Below are 17,637 nucleotides of genomic sequence, written 5' to 3'. Positions count from 1 at the left end.
AGAGAATAAAAAACGAACAACAGAAAAGACGGCAGACGACACAGGACAAGAAAGACTCAGACAGAGATCAGACAAAACAAATTAAAACCACACAGAGTGTGACGGTGGTTGGTCGACCATAGAGATAAAAAAGGAAAAGCCAACCACCGAGGACACATTAAAAACTCAGTCTAAAATCGAACGCCAAAGGCCAGAATCAAAACAAAAAGGACATAAAAAACACTCAGATTAAGTTATAAAAAACCCCTGCCCGAATAAAACGCAAAACTAAGTCCACCATGGCACAGTCATCTGTTAAAAGTGCAGGGAGCGTGTCAGGCAGTGCGAACGTCTGCCTGGGTACAGCTAAAAGGCGACACTCCAATAAAATGAGGACCACCGTGAAAACGGAGCTGCAGCGACATAAAGGTGGGTCCTCACGTCGCAATAGGTGGCCGTGCGTCATCCATGTGTGCCCAATGCGCAGCTGGCAGAGGACAACGGACTCCTTACGAGAGACCCGCAAGGAGGAGCGCCACACACCGGTAGCCTCCTTGATGGCCCGAAGTTTGTTTCGTGAAGGCAGGGCGCGCCATTCAGTGTCCCAAAGTTCCAAAATTTTGCGGCGTACGATCCCTCGCAAATCAGTCTCCGGGAGGCCAATGTCCAGAGATGGTTTACTGGTAGCCTCTTTCGCCAGCCGGTCTACATATTCATTGCCGGGTATCCCAACATGGCCTGTGGTCCACACAAAGACCACAGAACGGCCGCAACGGGCAAGAGTATGCAGGGACTCCTGGATAGCCATCACCAGACGAGAACTAGGGAAACACTGGTCGATAGCTCGTAAACTGCTCAGGGAGTCGCTACAGATAACGAAGGACTCACCTGAGCGGGAGCGGATATACTCTAGGGCACGAAAGATGGCAACCAGCTCAGCAGTAAAACCGCTGCAGCCAGCTGGCAATGAATGTTGTTCATAGTTGTCCCCTAGAGTCAGAGCATAACCGACACGACCAGCAACCATCGAGCCATCAGTGTAAACAACGCCAGAGCCCTGACACATGGCCAGGATGGAAAAAAGCGGCGGCGGAAGGCCTCCGGAGGGACTGAGTCCTTCGGGCCCTGTGCCAAGTCGAGCCGATGGCAAGGGCGAGGAACACACCATGGGGGTGTACGCAAAGGGGCCCGGAAAGGAGGTGGAACAAGGAAAACCCCAAGCCCAAAGAGAACCTGACCGGGGCCGACGTTCTGGAAAATGGACGCCCGATTGCGGGAACAGAAGACGATAATTTGGATGCTCGGGCAAGCTAAAAACATGGGCAGCATAAGCGGCCAGCAAACGTTGGCGCCGTAACCGCAGTGGAGGGACACCTGCCGCCACGAGTATGCTGTCCACAGGGCTGGTCCGGAAGGCACCAGTGGCAAGTCATATCCCGCTGTGCAGGATTGGGTCCAGCACCCGCAACGCAGAAGGGGATCCCGAACCATAAGCCAGGCTCCCATAATCCAGACGGGACTGGATTAACGCCTGGTAGAGCCGTAAGAGGAATTACTTCGAGCAGATAGTTAGAGAACCAACTCGTGAAGCTAACGTTTTAGACCTCATAGCAACAAATAGACCGGAACTTTTCGACTCCGTGAATGTAGAAGAGGGTATCAGTGATCATAAGTCAGTGGTTGCATCAATGACTACAAGTGTAATAAGAAATGCCAAGAAAGGAAGGAAAATATATTTGCTTAACAAGAGTGATAGGGCGCAAATCGCAGAATATCTGAGTGACCACCATCAAACGTTCATTTCTGAGGAAGAGGATGTGGAACAAAAATGGAAAAAATTCAGAAACATCGTCCAGTACGCCTTAGATAAGTTCGTACCGACTAAGGTCCAAAGCGAGGGGAAAGATCCACCGTGGTATAACAATCATGTACGAAAGGTACTACGGAAACAAAGAAAGCTTCATCATAGGTTTAAGAGTAGTCGAATCATAGCTGATAAGGAAAAGCTGAACGAAGCGAAAAAGAGCGTAAAGAGAGCAATGAGAGAAGCATTCAACGAATTCGAACATAAAACATTGGCAAACAATCTAAACAAGAACCCTAAAAAGTTTTGGTCATATGTAAAATCGGTAAGCGGATCTAAATCCCCTATTCAGTCACTCGTTGACCACGATGGCACCGAAACAGAGGACGACCGAAGAAAGGCAGAAATACTGAATTCAGTGTTCCGAAACTGTTTCACTGCGGAAAATCGTAACACGGTCCCTGACTTCAGCCGTCGCACGGACGCCAAAATGGAAAATATTGAAATAAACGATATCGGAATTGAAAAACAACTGCTATCACTTAGTAGCGGAAAAGCATCCGGACCAGACGAGATACCCTTAAGATTCTACAGTGATTATGCTAAAGAACTTGCCCCCTTTCTATCAGCAATTTATCGTAGATCGCTGGAAGAACGTAAAGTACCTAGCGACTGGAAGAAAGCGCAGGTCGTTCCCATTTTCATGAAGGGTCATAAATCAGATGCGAATAATTATAGGCCTATTTCGCTTACGTCAATCTGTTGTAGAATAATGGAACATGTTTTGTGTTCTCGTATTATGACGTTCTTAGATAATACAAATCTCCTTCATCATAACCAACATGGATTCCGCAGAGATCATGTGAAACTCAGCTCGCCCTATTTGCCCAAGAAATTCACAGTGCCGTAGACACTGGCGAGCAGATTGATGCCGTATTCCTGGACTTCAGGAAGGCATTTGATACGGTTCCGCACTTACGTTTAGTGAAAAAAATACGAGCTTACGGAATATCGGACCAGGTTTGTGATTGGATTCAGGATTTCCTAGAAGAAAGAACACAACATGTCATTCTTAGCGGTTCAAAATCTGCAGATGTAGAGGTAATTTCGGGAGTACCGCAGGGAAGCGTGATAGGACCTTTATTGTTTACAATATACATAAATGACTTAGTTGACAACATCGGTAGCTCCGTGAGGCTATTTGCAGATGACACGGTTGTCTACAAGAAACTAGCAACATCAGAAGACTCGTACGTACTCCAGGAGGACCTGCAGAGGATTAATGCATGGTGCGACAGCTGGCAGCTTTCCCTAAACGTAGATAAATGTAATATAATGCGCATACATAGGGGCAGAAATCCATTCCAGTACGATTATGCCATAGGTGGTAAATCATTGGAAGCGGTAACGACCGTAAAATACTTAGGAGTTACTATCCGGAGCGATCTGAAGTGGAATGATCACATAAAACAAATAGTGGGAAAAGCAGGCGCCAGGTTGAGATTCATAGGAAGAATTCTAAGAAAATGTGACTCATCGACGAAAGAAGTAGCTTACAAAACGCTTGTTCTTGAGTATTGCTCATCAGTATGGGACCCTTACCAGGTTGGATTAATAGAAGAGATAGACATGATCCAGCGAAAAGCAGCGCGATTCGTCATGGGGACATTTAGTCAGCGCGAGAGCGTTACGGAGATGCTGAACAAGCTCCAGTGGCGGACACTTCAAGAAAGGCGTTACGCAATACGGAGAGGTTTATTATCGAAATTACGAGAGAGCACATTCCGGGAAGAGATGGGCAACATATTACTACCGCCCACATATATCTCGCGTAATGATCACAACGAAAAGATCCGAGAAATTAGAGCAAATACGGAGACTTACAAGCAGTCGTTCTTCCCACGCACAATTCGTGAATGGAACAGGGAAGGGGGGATCAGATAGTGGTACAATAAGTACCCTCCGCCACACACCGTAAGGTGGCTCGCGGAGTATAGATGTAGATGTAGATGTAGATCGGTCGGCGCCCCAGCTGGTGTGGCTCAGGCATCGCAGAGCATTTAGATGCCGCCAACACATCTATTTAAGCTGCCGAATATGAGGCAGCCAAGTCAACCGAGCATCAAAAATTACACCCAAAAGCCTATGTGTCACCACCGCAGCAATAAGTTCGCCATGAAGATAAAGTCGCGGCTCCGGGTGAACAGTGCGTCGCCGGCAGAAATGCATAACGCAGGTCTTGGCAGCCGAAAACTGAAAACCATGCGCTACAGCCCAAGACTGCGCCTTGCGGATAACGCCCTGCAACTGACGTTCAGCAGCTGCAATGCCAATAGAGCATACAAGGACACTGAGACAGACGTTCCCACCGCCGCAGCGAGCCCGTTAATTGCTATTAAAAACGTGCAGACTCTTAAAACAGATCCCTGTGGCACCCCGTTCTCCTGAACTCGGGAGGAGCTATGTGAGGCTGCGACTTGCACGCGGAAGGTTCGATGCGATAGAAAATTTCGGATGAAAATCGGCAGTGAACCGCGAAGACCCCATCCATGAAGCGTAGAGAGGATGTGATGACGCCATGTCGTATCGTACGCCTTCCGCATGTCGAAAAAGACAGCGACCAGGTGCTGACGGCGGGCAAAGGCAGTACGGATGGCCGACTCCAGGCTCACCAGATTGTCGGCGGCGGAGCGGCCTTTACGGAACCCACCCTGAGACGGAGCCAGAAGGCCCCGAGACTCCAGTACCCAATGCAAGCGCCGGCTCACCATCCGTTCAAGCAACTTGCAAAGAATGTTGGTGAGGCTAATTGGACGGTAGCTGTCCACCTCCAAAGGCTTCTTGCCAGGTTTCAAAATGGGGATAACAATACTTTCCCGCCATTGCGACGGAAACTCACCCTCGACCCAAATACGGTTGTAAAGGTCGAGGAGGCGTAGCCGGCAGTCCACTGAAAGGTGTTTCAGCATCTGACAGTGGATGCGATCTGGACCAGGAGCGGTATCAGGGCAAGCGGCGACGGCACTGTGAAATTCCCACTCACTGAATGGAACATTGTAGGATTCAGGATGCTGGGTGCGAAATGAAAGGCTCCGACGTTCCATCCGCTCTTTAACGGAGCGGAAGGCCAGTGGGTAATTCGAAGAAGCGGAACTCAGAGCAAAATGCTCTGCCAAGCGGTCGGCAATTACGTCGGAGTCAGTACAAATTGCTCCATTCAGTGAGAGCGCAGGGACGCTGACAGGGGTCCGATGGCCATAGAGGCGTCGAATCTTGGCCCAGACCTGCGATGGAGTGACATGGAGGCCAATGGTGGACACATACCGCTCCCAGCACTCCTGCTTGCCTTGGCGAATAAGGAGGCGGGCCCGCGCACGCAGCCGTTTGAAGGCGATGAGATGTTCTATGGAGGGATGTCGCTTGTGACGATGGAGCGCCCGCCAGCGATCTTTAATCGCTTCAGCGATCTTAGGCGACCACCAAGGCACAGTCCACCGCCGAGAGGACCCAGAAGAACGGGGAGTGGCAGATTCTGCGGCATTAACGATGCTGGTGGTGACTGAATGAACCACCGTATCAATGGCTTCATGAGAAACAGGGCCAATAGCGGCAGTGGAGGAGAACAAGTCGCAGTCAGCCTTATTCATTGCCCATCTGCTAGGGCGCCCAGAAGAGTGACGCTGTGGCAGCGACAGAAAGATCGGAAAGTGGTCACTACCACACAGGTCATCATGCACACTCCAGTGGCTAGGGCTGCAGATCGAAAGGTCGATGGCGGAGTACGTGCCATGCGCCACACTGAAGTGTGTGAAGGCACCATCATTTAAAAGCGAAAGATCGAGCTGTCCCAATAAATGCTCAATGGTGGCGCCTCTACCTGTTGCCGTTGGGGATTAGAAACTGGATCAAGATGCGAAGACGGACAGTTATACCGTTTCGTCTACATTAATTTATCTGTATCAAAGTTGTAACTTTTTCCGAAATCAGAAATATTCTCTGTTAATTTTAAATCTTTGATGTTGCTTTCTTTCAGGGAGAGATCCAGCACATTTAAAATTTCAAAGACATCACATTATTATCGTAGTTTATTCAATAAATCTCTTTTCATATATTCGTCATTATAACGATCGGAGCAGCATGACACGTACTTTAGTACGTGCCATGAAGATAAGTCAGCAGATTCTTTTTACTCGACCTATCCGTTTCAGTTAGTTCTGCAGATCGTATCTAATACCTGGACATTTTCACAGCGCCCTGTAGAAAAATTTGGGACTCATGATCTAGCGGGTAATGACGGATATTCCGTTAGGCTCTTGGCAGAGGACGGCGTTGTCCTCAGAAACACTGAAAAGTTGGAAGACCGCACCGAAAGCTCGCTGAGGAACGACGGTTGGTAGAGAGACTGACGGTTGTCTCTCTACGTAAATAAATGTAACGTACTGCGTTTAAATTAGTCGAGAAATAGCTTGCTGTTCGTTTACAATAATGGCAAAAATTCACTGGAAACTGTAGTAACCGTAAAACACCTTGGAGTAACCGTTCGGAGCAACCTTATGAAACTACACTGCCGAAAAAAAGGATGGAACACCCTCAAGGTCAAAGTCATTTGATTGACAAGTGAGATGGTAGGTAGTTCATCATTGTACAAGTACACGACGGATTCAGACAAGATGTAGTACACACGTCACAGTGATGGGTGTCGAGACAGTCGCATCAACACACACTGTACCCCTTCTGGCAGCAACGCAGTAGTGTATTCTCGATTGCAAACAATCACAAAAGCGCCGAATGCCATTCTGCGATAGACAGACCCGAGCGTATTGCACCTTTTGTGGCAGTTCGGCAATTTTTCTTGCGGGCTCTGGACAATGAATAAGTCCCCTTTCCAACTTTTCCCATACGTGTTCGATTGGCGAGAGGTCTGGTGCTCATGCTCGCCAGGACAGGTGTGCACATTGTGCCGCAGCAGACGTACGGGTGTGCATTGTGCTGCTGAAAAAGCCCATCACCTTCCAGGCCTTTCAGCCGTCTACGTACCATCCTTATTTTGTTTGGCAACCAGTTTCAGAGCTTTACTACGCCATATTTAGGCCCGTGACCGACGTGTGGGGAGATTCTTCCTCAGTTGTGATTAACTACTGGTATTCTTAGATTTCTACTTGCTATAGCGATCACATTATCTGCCAACTGTCGGCAGATGATGGTTGAAGTGATCGCTATAGCAAACAGAAATCTACGAATACCAGTATTTAATCACAACCGAGGTAGAATCTTCCCACACGTCGGTCACGGGCCTAAATATGGCGTAGTAAAGCGCTGAAACTGGTTGCCAAATAAAGGAAGGTTGGAAACTAGACGGCTGAAAGGTGTTTAATTTGAAATCCTGCACCGAAAAGCCGAGTCCTGCAACCATCTCTAAAAACATGGACATACAGAGACATCACGTTCCTGTCGAAGAAATAGCAGTGGCGCCTGTGCAATGTAGCGAGCACTGGTTGCTGTACCCTGCAAAAACACCAAATGTGGCCGCGACTGCAAATGATGCAGCGCCCCCCTCTCCCCCACACACCATGAAGGCTGGTATGGAACCTGGGCGGGGGCAGGGCGTAGGTGAACGGACTCTGGAATCGGCAGCTGACGAGGGCTACGCCGTACACATCATTTGTGCCGACCACTAACATACAGACAGAATCAGCTCCCATCACTGAAGACGAGAAGCGTCGTTTCTCTCTCTAACCAACTCTTCCACGACACCACGGTGGCCATGTTCAGTGGTGTCGTGGTATCACTGGTAGCGTGGCCAGAAACACAAGTGATCTTAGCTCTGGCGAAAGCAGATGGATTTCAATGGTCCCTGACGACACAGCAGATGGAACACGTGCCCCGATTTCGTCCCTGGATAACGTACGGTCGGCCGCCGCTGCTCGCAAAGTGCGTCAGTCTTCACCCGCGTCTGAGCTACGCGGACGTCCAGAACCTGGTCAGGCCACTACTGAAAGGAGCGGCACATCACCGCACCGATTCACTGTGCCCAGCATGCGCAGCAGTTCGTCGATACATCCATCCAGCTGCCCGTAGCCCCCCCCCCCCCCCCCCCCCCTGCTACGCCGTTCAGACGGCTGATGGTGTTCTCGGCGGGGAACAGTTGTATCCTAGAACGAATGTTGCAAACACTGTTCAGCTCTAAACTCAGTACAGTTGGCGCCTGCAGAGGCAAAAAAAGAGAGGGCGCCCAGATGGGCCTTTTGAGCGCCATCTGACTGCCGATGATCGAGACAAATGAATCACTAACACAATAACTCCTCAGTATGTGCGTTACTGTACGCTGGTGCCACTGAACACCGTGCTTGGAGGTGCTGCATTCTTCAGCAGTATACTTCCAGAAACAGTCAGTGCCAGGCTGAAAATCGTTGGAAGAAGCCTATGAAGAAATAATTATCTATGAAAGACACGGCTTACAATTCTACATCTACATCTACATCTACATCCATACTCCGCAAGCCACCTGACGGTGTGTGACGGAGGGTACCTTGAGTACCTCTATCGGTTCTCCCTTCTATTCCAGTCTTGTATTGTTCGTGGAAAGAAGGATTGTCGGTATGCCTGTGTGTGGGCTCAAATCTCTCTGATTTTATCCTCATGGTCTGTCGCGAGATATACGTAGGAGGGAGCAATATACTGCTTGACTCCTCGGTGAAGGTATGTTCTCGAAACTTCAACAAAAGCCCGTACTGAGCTACTGAGCGTCTCTCCTGCAGAGTCTTCCACTGGAGTTTATCTATCATCTCCGTAACGCTTTCGCGATTACTAAATGATCCTGTAACGAAGCGCGCTGCTCTCCGTTGGATCTTCTCTATCTCTTCTATCAACCCTATCTGGTACGGATCCCACACCGCTGAGCAGTATTCAAGCAGTGGGCGAACAAGCGTACTGTAACCTACTTCCTTTGTTTTCAGATTGCATTTCCTTAGGATTCTTCCAATGAATCTCAGTCTGGCATCTCCTTTACCGACGATCAACTTTATATGATCATTCCATCTTAAATCACTCCTCAATGCGTACTCCCAGATAATTTATGGAATTAACTGCTTCCAGTTGCTGACCTGCTATATTGTAGCTAAATGATAAGGGATCTTTCTTTCTATGTATTCGCAGCACATTACACTTGTCTACATTGAAATTCAATTGCCATTCCCTGCACCATGCGTCAATTCGCTGCAGATCCTCCTGCTTTTCAGTACAATTTTCCATTGTTACAACCTCTCGATATACCACAGCATCATCCGCAAAAAGCCTCAGTGAACTTCCGATGTCATCCACAAGGTCATTTGTGTATATTGCGAACGGCAACGGTCCCAGCAATCTACTTCTAGAAACAGTCAGTGCCATGATGAAAATCGTTGGAAGAACCCTATGAAAAAATAATTACCTACGAAAGACACGGCTTACAATTCACTCGATCGATTTTTGAGTATCGATCATCAGTGTGAGACCCTTACTAGGTAGGACTAATAGAGAAAAAATGGAGAAGAAGTAACGAATAGCTGCACATTTCCTTAGTGATCCATTCTACAGGAGCGACAGGTTATCAAACTCCAACAGCAGAGTTTATAGAAGGGTCGCTGTGCGTCACAGAAGGCTTCACTGTTAAAATTCCGAGAGCGTACGTTCCTAGAAGGGCTAGGCAACACATTGCTTCCTCACAAATAACTCGCGAAACGACCGGGATAGGAAAATCAGGGAATGAGAGGTCATTTGTAGATACAGCGACAATAGTTCTCGTCACGCAGCATTCTGATCCGCTGCGTCTTGCTCCTTTCAAACCTCCCGTCGTGCGAACTAGAGCAACAGCCGTTCCTCGCCACGGAGAGCGCCTTCCAACCAGGGAGCAGCCGGGCCGTTGCTCTCAACAGCAGTGTGGTTTGTGGCATCCAGTGGATCACGGCTCTGCAACGTCGGTTCTCCGACGTTATTGCCAACTGCGCATTACTGTAGCGATCTTGGTTCAAATGGCTCTGAGCACTATGGGACTTAACATCTGAGGTCATCAGTTTCTTAGAACTTAGAACTACTTAAACCTAACTAACTTAAGGTCATCACACGTATACATGCCCGAAGCAGGATTCGAACCTGCGACCGTAGCGGTCGCGCGGTTCCAGACTGAAGCGCCTAGAACAGCTCGGGTAGCGATCTTGGCCCCATGTTTTGCTTCAGCGACAAAATTTATTTCCTTTGTATGTTTAAGTCGTTTTCCTCTCATTTGGGGATTCAGTTTGTATGAAGTAATCTGATGTTTTGGAGAGTGTGGTGTTTTGGAGAGTCTCTTTCATTACGTGCTTTGCTCTTTGGATTATGGGATCACTGTGTTGTCTGTCGGCCGAGTGAACTAGCAGCTGGTTAAGCACGTTAGACGGGCTAAGTCGAGATAAGGCGATACTGGTGGTGTCTAGGTTTGTTTCCTGTCCCGGTATCTTGCCTCCCTGTGCTGAGCACAATCAAGGGGCTGCAATGCCTGAGATGTGGTTCTAGTAAGTGTATGCTGGGCGGTAAATTTGACAGGGTAAAAATATTTAAAATTGTGCGAATGATTATTGGTCTCGAGTGTGGAGAACTGTTGATCCTGGTGGAGTTCGCGCCTCCTAGGTGAACCCTCTCCTGACTGAACATCAGATTACGGGAGATGGTTAAATGGGGTAGTGGTGCCCCAACTTACATGTAGAAATCCCCATCGCGCTCCCCCCCCCCCCCCCCCCTCATATTTAATGGCAATATGACCAGTGGATAGCCCGTCAAAAACTAAGACAGATCAAGCGTGAAAAGAGAAAGAAGCAAAACAGAAACAATAAACGATCCAAGCTCAACATGAGCAACAGTGACAGAGTCCAGAGACTCGGCGATGTGGTTATGCAGTCCAAGTGTCGGAAGATCTCCCTTATGCCCTATTTTATTTTTCAATTTTTTTCAGAAAATTATGAACTGTCCGTTCAGTCATTAATGTCCAAGCTCGCTATATTCAAATTTGTGTCTGTGTAATGGTGTAACGTCCGTTTGCAACAGCGAGGTGTAAGGAAGGGACTTATATCTACATCTACATCTACATCTACATGATTACTCTGCAATTCACATTTAAGTGCTTGGCAGAGGGTTCATCGAACCACAATCATACTATCTCTCTACCATTCCACTCCCGAACAGCGCGCGGGAAAAACGAACACATAAACCTTTCTGTTCGAGCTCTGATTTCTCTTATTTTATTTTGATGATCATTCCTATTTCGTAAATAGATCTCGCCGCGACGAAAAACGTCTTTGCTTTAATGACTTCCATCCCAACTCGCGTATCATATCTGCCACACTCTCTCCCCTATTACGTGATAATACAAAACGAGCTGCCCTTTTTTGCACCCTTTCGATGTCCTCCGTCAATCCCACCTGATAAGGATCCCACACCGCGCAGCAATATTCTAACAGAGGACGAACGAGTGTGGTGTAAGCTGTCTCTTTAGTGGACTTGTTGCATCTTCTAAGTGTCCTGCCAATGAAACGCAACCTTTGGCTCGCCTTCCCCTCAAAATTATCTATGTGGTCTTTCCAACTGAAGTTGTTCGTAATTTTAACACCCAGGTACTTAGTTGGATTGACAGCCTTGAGAATTGTACTATTTATCGAGTAATCGAATTCCAACGGATTTCTTTTGAAACTAATGTGGATCACCTCACACTTTTCGTTATGTAGCGTCAACTGCCACCTGCCACACCATACAGCAATCTTTTCTAAATCGCTTTGCAACTGATACTGGTCTTCGGATGACCTTACTAGACGGTAAATTACAGCGTCATCTGCGAACAACCTAAGAGAACTGCTCAGATTGTCACCCAGGTCATTTATATAGATCAGGAACAGCAGAGGTCCCAGGACGCTTCCCTGGGGAACACCTGATATCACTTCAGTTTTACTCGATGATTTGCCATCTATTACTACGAACTGCGACCTTCCTGACAGGAAATCACGAATCCAGTCGCACAACTGAGACGATACGCCATAGGCCCGCAGCTTGATTAGAAGTCGCTTGTGAGGAACTGTGTCAAAAGCTTTCCGGAAATCTAGAGATAAGGAATCAACTTGAGATCCCCTGTCGATAGCGGCCATTACTTCTTGCGAATAATGAGCCAGCTGCGTTGCACAAGGACGATGTTTTCTGAAACCATGCTGATTACGTATCAATAGATCGTTCCCTTCGAGGTGATTCATAATATTTGAATACAGTATATGCTCCAAAACCCTACAGCAAGCCGACGTCAATGATATAGGTCTGTAGTTCGATGGATTACTCCTACTACCCTTCTTAAACACTGGTGCGACGTGCGCAATTTTCCAATCTGTAGGTACAGATCTATCGGTGAGCGAGCGGTTGTATGTCATTGCTAAGTAGGGAGCTATTGTATCAGCGTGATCTGAAAGGAACCTAATCGGTATACAATCTGGACCTGAAGACTTGCCCGTATCAAGCGTTTTGAGTTGCTTCGCAACCCCTAAGGTATCTACTTCTAAGAAACTCATGCTAGCAGCTGTTCGTGTTTCAAATTCTGGAATATTCCATTCGTCTTCCCTGGTGAAGGAATTTCGGAAAACTGCGTTCAGTAACTCCGCTTTAGCGGCTCAGTCGTCGGTAACAGTACCACCGGCACTGCGCAGCGAAGGTATTGACTGCGTCTTGCCGCTTGTGTACTTTACATACGACCAGAATTTCTTCGGATTTTCTACCAAATTTCGAGACAGTGTTTCTTTGTGGAACCTATTAAAGGCATCTCGCATTGAAGTCCGTGCCAAATTTCGCGCGTCTGTAAATTTTAGCCAATCTTCGGGTTTCGCGTTCTTCTGAACTTTTTCCGTTGCCTCTGCAACAGCGTTCGGACCTGTTTTGTGTACCATGGGGGATCAAGTTCCATCTCTTACCAATTAATGAGGTATGAATCTCTCAATTGCTGTTGCTACTATATCTTTGAATTTGAGCCACATCTCGTCTACATTTGCATAGTCAGTTCGGAAGGAATGGAGATTGTTTCTTAGGAAGGCTTCTAGTGACACTTTATCCGCTTTTTTAAATAAAATTATTTTGCGTTTGTTTGTGGTGGATTTGGGAGAAACGGTATTGAGCCTAGCTACAACGACCTTGTGATCACTAATCCCTGTATCAGTCATGATGCTCTCTATTAGCTCTGGATTGTTTGTGGCTACGAGGTCAAGTGTGTTTTCGCAACCATTTACAATTCCCGTGGGTTCGTGGACTAACTGCTCGAAATAATTTTCGGAGAAAGCATTTAGGACAATCTCGGAAGATGTTTTCTGCCTACCACCGGTTTTGAACAAGTATTTTTACCAACATATCGAGGGAAGGTTGAAGTCCCCACCAACTATAACCGCATGGGTAGGGTATTTATTTGTTACGAGACTCAAATTTTCTCTGAACTGTTCAGCAACTATATCATCGGAGTCTGGGGGTCGGTAGAAGGAGCCAACTATTAACTTAGTTCGGCTGTTAAGTATAACCTCCACCCACACCAATTCGCAGGTTCGAATCCTGTCTCGGGCATGGGTGTGTGTGATGTCCTTAGGTTAGTTAGGTTTAAGTAGTTCTAAGTTCCAGGGGACTGATGACCTCAGAAGTTAAGTCCCATAACTACTCTGTTAGCAGCCGAGAGGAAGTGGGTCTGCAATAAGAACCGTAAACATTTGACGACAAGACGAGAACTCAACCGAATCCTCCACCCGGAAACACATCTGGGGTGTCATAAATGTCACTGGTGGCAGTATGTGTGCCATTTAATAGGAATCTGTTATGGACCCATCCAAGTTGCACGGCCGGTGTGCGAGTGAGGGGTGCCTCCTAGCTTTATTTAGGTGATCCTATGATTGTGACTGTGATCACTCCCAAAGTAATGATGAAAATGTAATAGTTCGTCACATAAGCTGCAATAAATAAACTCAACAGTTTCAAAATGACACAGTTTTCCTCGTGCTCTATCAAAACATATGTTTTTGATGTTTTGATTTTTGAATTTCTTCATTGTAACATAGTTCACACCCGTTAATTTCTTGTTTTCATTTCTGTGAAAGGTCTAAGTGTCATCTCATTTGCTCTCACTGTTCATTACATTAACTTGCAGCGGCAATATATTTTATCACATGATTCATATTCTGTAACCAATGTATAGTATGAAAACGGCGAAAACTATAGAAACATAACAAACTCGTCAATGAGTGGACGGACAGCTCATGATATTGTGAAAAAAAGAGCACAATGGATATTTGACCACGGATATCCTGCTTTCTAGGTCAACGCCGTAACCCCTGGACCACGACGCCGTGACTGTTCTAACCCTCTCAATGTTACACATCCTGAGCTAGGAGCATTCATTGTTTCCGTTCTGCTTCTTTTTTCACAGTTCAGTACATCTTCTTCCTGTTTTCATTCTTGATCTATGCACAGTTTTTGACGGGCTTATCCACTGGGCCGTTTTACCACTACACCTGAACCTGGGAGGGGGGGGGGGAGGTGTGATGGGGAGTTTCCCCTGTTAGACCCTCCCTTAGTGTATTCGAGTCTTATGACTGTTGTGACATGCAGCCTGCTGACCCCACAGTTCTCTTGTGGGCTGCTGCCTGTGTGCACCGACTGCCGACATCACCTTCACCAGCCTGCCGCATCCTGCATCGCCTCACGCCGCAAGGCATTAACTTACGTAACTTTGTTACGGGCTTCTGCCGCAATGATCATAATATTTGTCCTATTCTCTTTTTTTTAAGATATCTCATTCTATCTCACATTTTACACTACTGGCCATTAAAATTGCTACACCAAGAAGAAATGCAGATGATAAACGGGTATTCATTGGACAAATATATTATACTAGAACTGACATGTGATTACATTTTCACGCAGTTTTGGTGCATAGATCCTGAGAAATCAGTACCCAGAAGAACCACCTCTGGCCATAACAACGGCCTTGATACGCCTGGGCATTGAGTGAAACATAACTTGGATGCCGTGTACAGGTACAGCTGCCCATGCAGCTTCAACACGATACCACAGTTCATCAAGAGTAGTGACTGGCGTCTTGTGACGAGCCAGTTGCTCGGCCACCATTGACCAGACGTTTTCAGCTGGTGAGAGATCTGGAGAATGTGCTGGCCAGGGCAGCAGTCGAACATTTTTTGTATCCAGAAAGGCCCATACAGGACCTGCAACATGCGATCGTGCATTATCCTGCTGAAATATAGGGTTTCGCAGGGATCGAACGAAAGTTAGAGCCACGGGTCGTAACACATCTGGAATGTAACGTCCACGGTTCAAAGTGCCGTCAATGCGAACAATATGTGACCGAGACGTGTAACCATAGGCACCCCATACCATCACGCCGGGTGATACGCCAGTACGGCGACGACGAATACACGCTTCCAATGTGCGTTCACTGTGATGTCGTCAAACACGGATGCAATCATCATGATGCTGTAAACATAACCTGGATTCATCCGAAAAAATGACGTTTTGCCATTCGTGCACCCAGGTTCGTCGTTGAGTACACCATCGCAGGCGCTCCTGTCTGTGATGCAGCGTCAACGGTAACCGCAGCCATGGTCTCCGAGCTGATAGTCCATGCTGCTGCAAACGTCGTTGAACTGTTCGTGCAGATGGTTGTTGTCTTGCAAACGTCCCCATCTGTTGACTCGGGGATCGAGACGTGGCTGCACGATCCGTTACAGCCATGCGGATAAGATGCCTGTCATTTCGACTGCTAGTGATACGAGGCCGTTGGAATCCAGCACGGCGTTCCGTATTACGGTCTTGAACCCACCGATTCCATATTCTGCTAACAGTCATTGGATCTCGACCAACGCGATCAGCAATGTCGCGATACGATAAACTGCAATCGCGATAGGCTACAATCCGACGTTTATCAAAGTTGGAAACGTGATGGTACGCATTTCTCCTCCTTACACGAGGCATCACAACAACATTTCACCGGGCAACGCCGGTCAACTGCTGTTTGTATATGAGAAATCGGTTGGAAACTTTCCTCATGTCAGCACGTTGTAGGTGTCGCCACCGGCGCCAACCTTGTGTGAATGCTCTGAAAAGCTGATCATTTGTATATCACAGCATCTTCTTGCTGTTGGTTAAATTTCGCGTCTGTAGCACGTCATCTAATAGTGTAGCAATTTTAATGGTCAGTAGTGTAATTAATGTGAGCTTAAAAGTTTCACTCAGCTTGCTTAATATTTTGCAGGGCAGTGAACGAGTCTTTTAGGTGTAGAGGCAGTATGTTAATGTGGATGCATTTATAACTAATCGTCTTGATTACCCATCATGTTCTTGGCTTAGTATTAGTCGGGTCCCGTTTGTAAATTGGAACTGTGGTATAAGATTCTAGAACACCAACTAGTTGCCTTTATCAGGATGATTATGACGCATTTTGGCATTGATACTCGGTTTTCCTTTTTATAAAAGTGTAAAATTCAAAATTAGACTATATTCTCTTATTTATTGTTGACGTTTTATTTAAGGTTCAAATGGCTCTGAGCACTATGGGACTTAACTTCTGAGGTCATCAGTCCCCTGGAACTTAGAACTACTTAAACCTAACTAACCTAAGGACGTCACACACACCCATGACCGACGCCGGATTCGAACCTGCGACCGTAGCGGTCGCTCGGTTCCAGACTGTAGCGCCTAGAACCGCTCGGCCACTCCGGCCGGCTTATTTAAAGGCCCTGTGGACTTGCTTTCGAATTGTTAAAGAATTTTTTTGGAATCACTCATCTTAAATTTATTGAGCGACAGTAGCCCTTGGGTACATGCTGAAAGTCTGCTTAACGAGAAACAGGAAATTGGCACCCTACAATATTTTGTAATAAATGTTTTACAAATGGTAAATGATGAAAGTTCCTGGCAGATTAAAACTGTGTGCCGGACCGAGACTCGAACTCGGGACCTTTGCCTTTCGCGGGCAAGTGCACTTCCCCGCGAAAGGCTAAGGTCCCGAGTTCGAGTCTCGGTCCGGCACACAGTTTTAATCTGCCAGTAAGTTTCATATCAGCGCACACTCCGCTACAGAGTGAAAATCTCATTATGGTAAATGATGTTTGCCCAAAACCCGGTCCAGTACTTCCACGTAATTTACCCGCAACACCTGGGCCCCATTTGACATTCGTGCAAGGAGCACGAAAGCCGGCAAATGTAAGCGATACCGGAGTACCCACGTCCCCCCCCCCCTCCCCCCGCAGACACCGACAGGTCGCTTATGGAGGATAAACTTAGACGTACATTCAGAAGTAAGCTCTCTAGTTAACAGCGACGCCAACAGCATCTCTTTCCGTTCGGCTACAGGCGTACCTTTATCCTTTTGAAATGCGTTGGGCGAGCGATGCAGTCGGCGCCAGTTACTGTGCGTGACTGAGGTCTTTTACCGGGCAACCTCAGTCACGCGGGGCCGGGCCGCTATCTCCCTCTGACGAAGATACGCGCTGACATCCGGAGCCTATTGTGGCGTAACCTGACATAAACCTCTCCTGAAACAGTGGCAGCTTACGTCACAAGCCTCGACAGCTGAATCACACGGTTTGCACTGCAGCACTAAATAAAGAGGCTGATACAGTCGCCTTCGCACCGAGACACATCTGGACCACAGAACCGTTCTGTGAAGAATGCCGTGGCACAATGTACTTTTTTTTTCTTGGCAAATGTATTGTATTGTGGGTCAGGGCCATGGGGGAGGTTTTGAAACTGGTGTCACTTGCCCATCTTGCACGTGGCTCTTTTTCAGTAAAACCGAGCGAGGTGGCGCAGTGGTAACA

General features: G+C 47.2%; 1 protein-coding gene across 1 annotated transcript in view; it reads right to left on the bottom strand.

The window, feature by feature from the left end:
* Positions 1-17,231, bottom strand: part of LOC124805344 — a 55,451-nt gene extending 38,220 nt beyond the window's left edge. The window contains exon 1 of the mRNA XM_047265863.1: positions 17,177-17,231. The gene's annotated coding sequence lies outside the window, so the exon portion shown is untranslated. The remainder of the gene's footprint in view (positions 1-17,176) is intronic.
* Between the last annotated feature and the right edge of the window lie 406 nt (positions 17,232-17,637).

The sequence above is a fragment of the Schistocerca piceifrons genome, chromosome 7, assembly GCF_021461385.2.
Source record: "Schistocerca piceifrons isolate TAMUIC-IGC-003096 chromosome 7, iqSchPice1.1, whole genome shotgun sequence".
Taxonomy (NCBI): domain Eukaryota; kingdom Metazoa; phylum Arthropoda; class Insecta; order Orthoptera; family Acrididae; genus Schistocerca; species Schistocerca piceifrons.
Note: the sequence above shows the minus strand (reverse complement) of the source record. Positions and strands in the feature narration are given on the sequence as shown.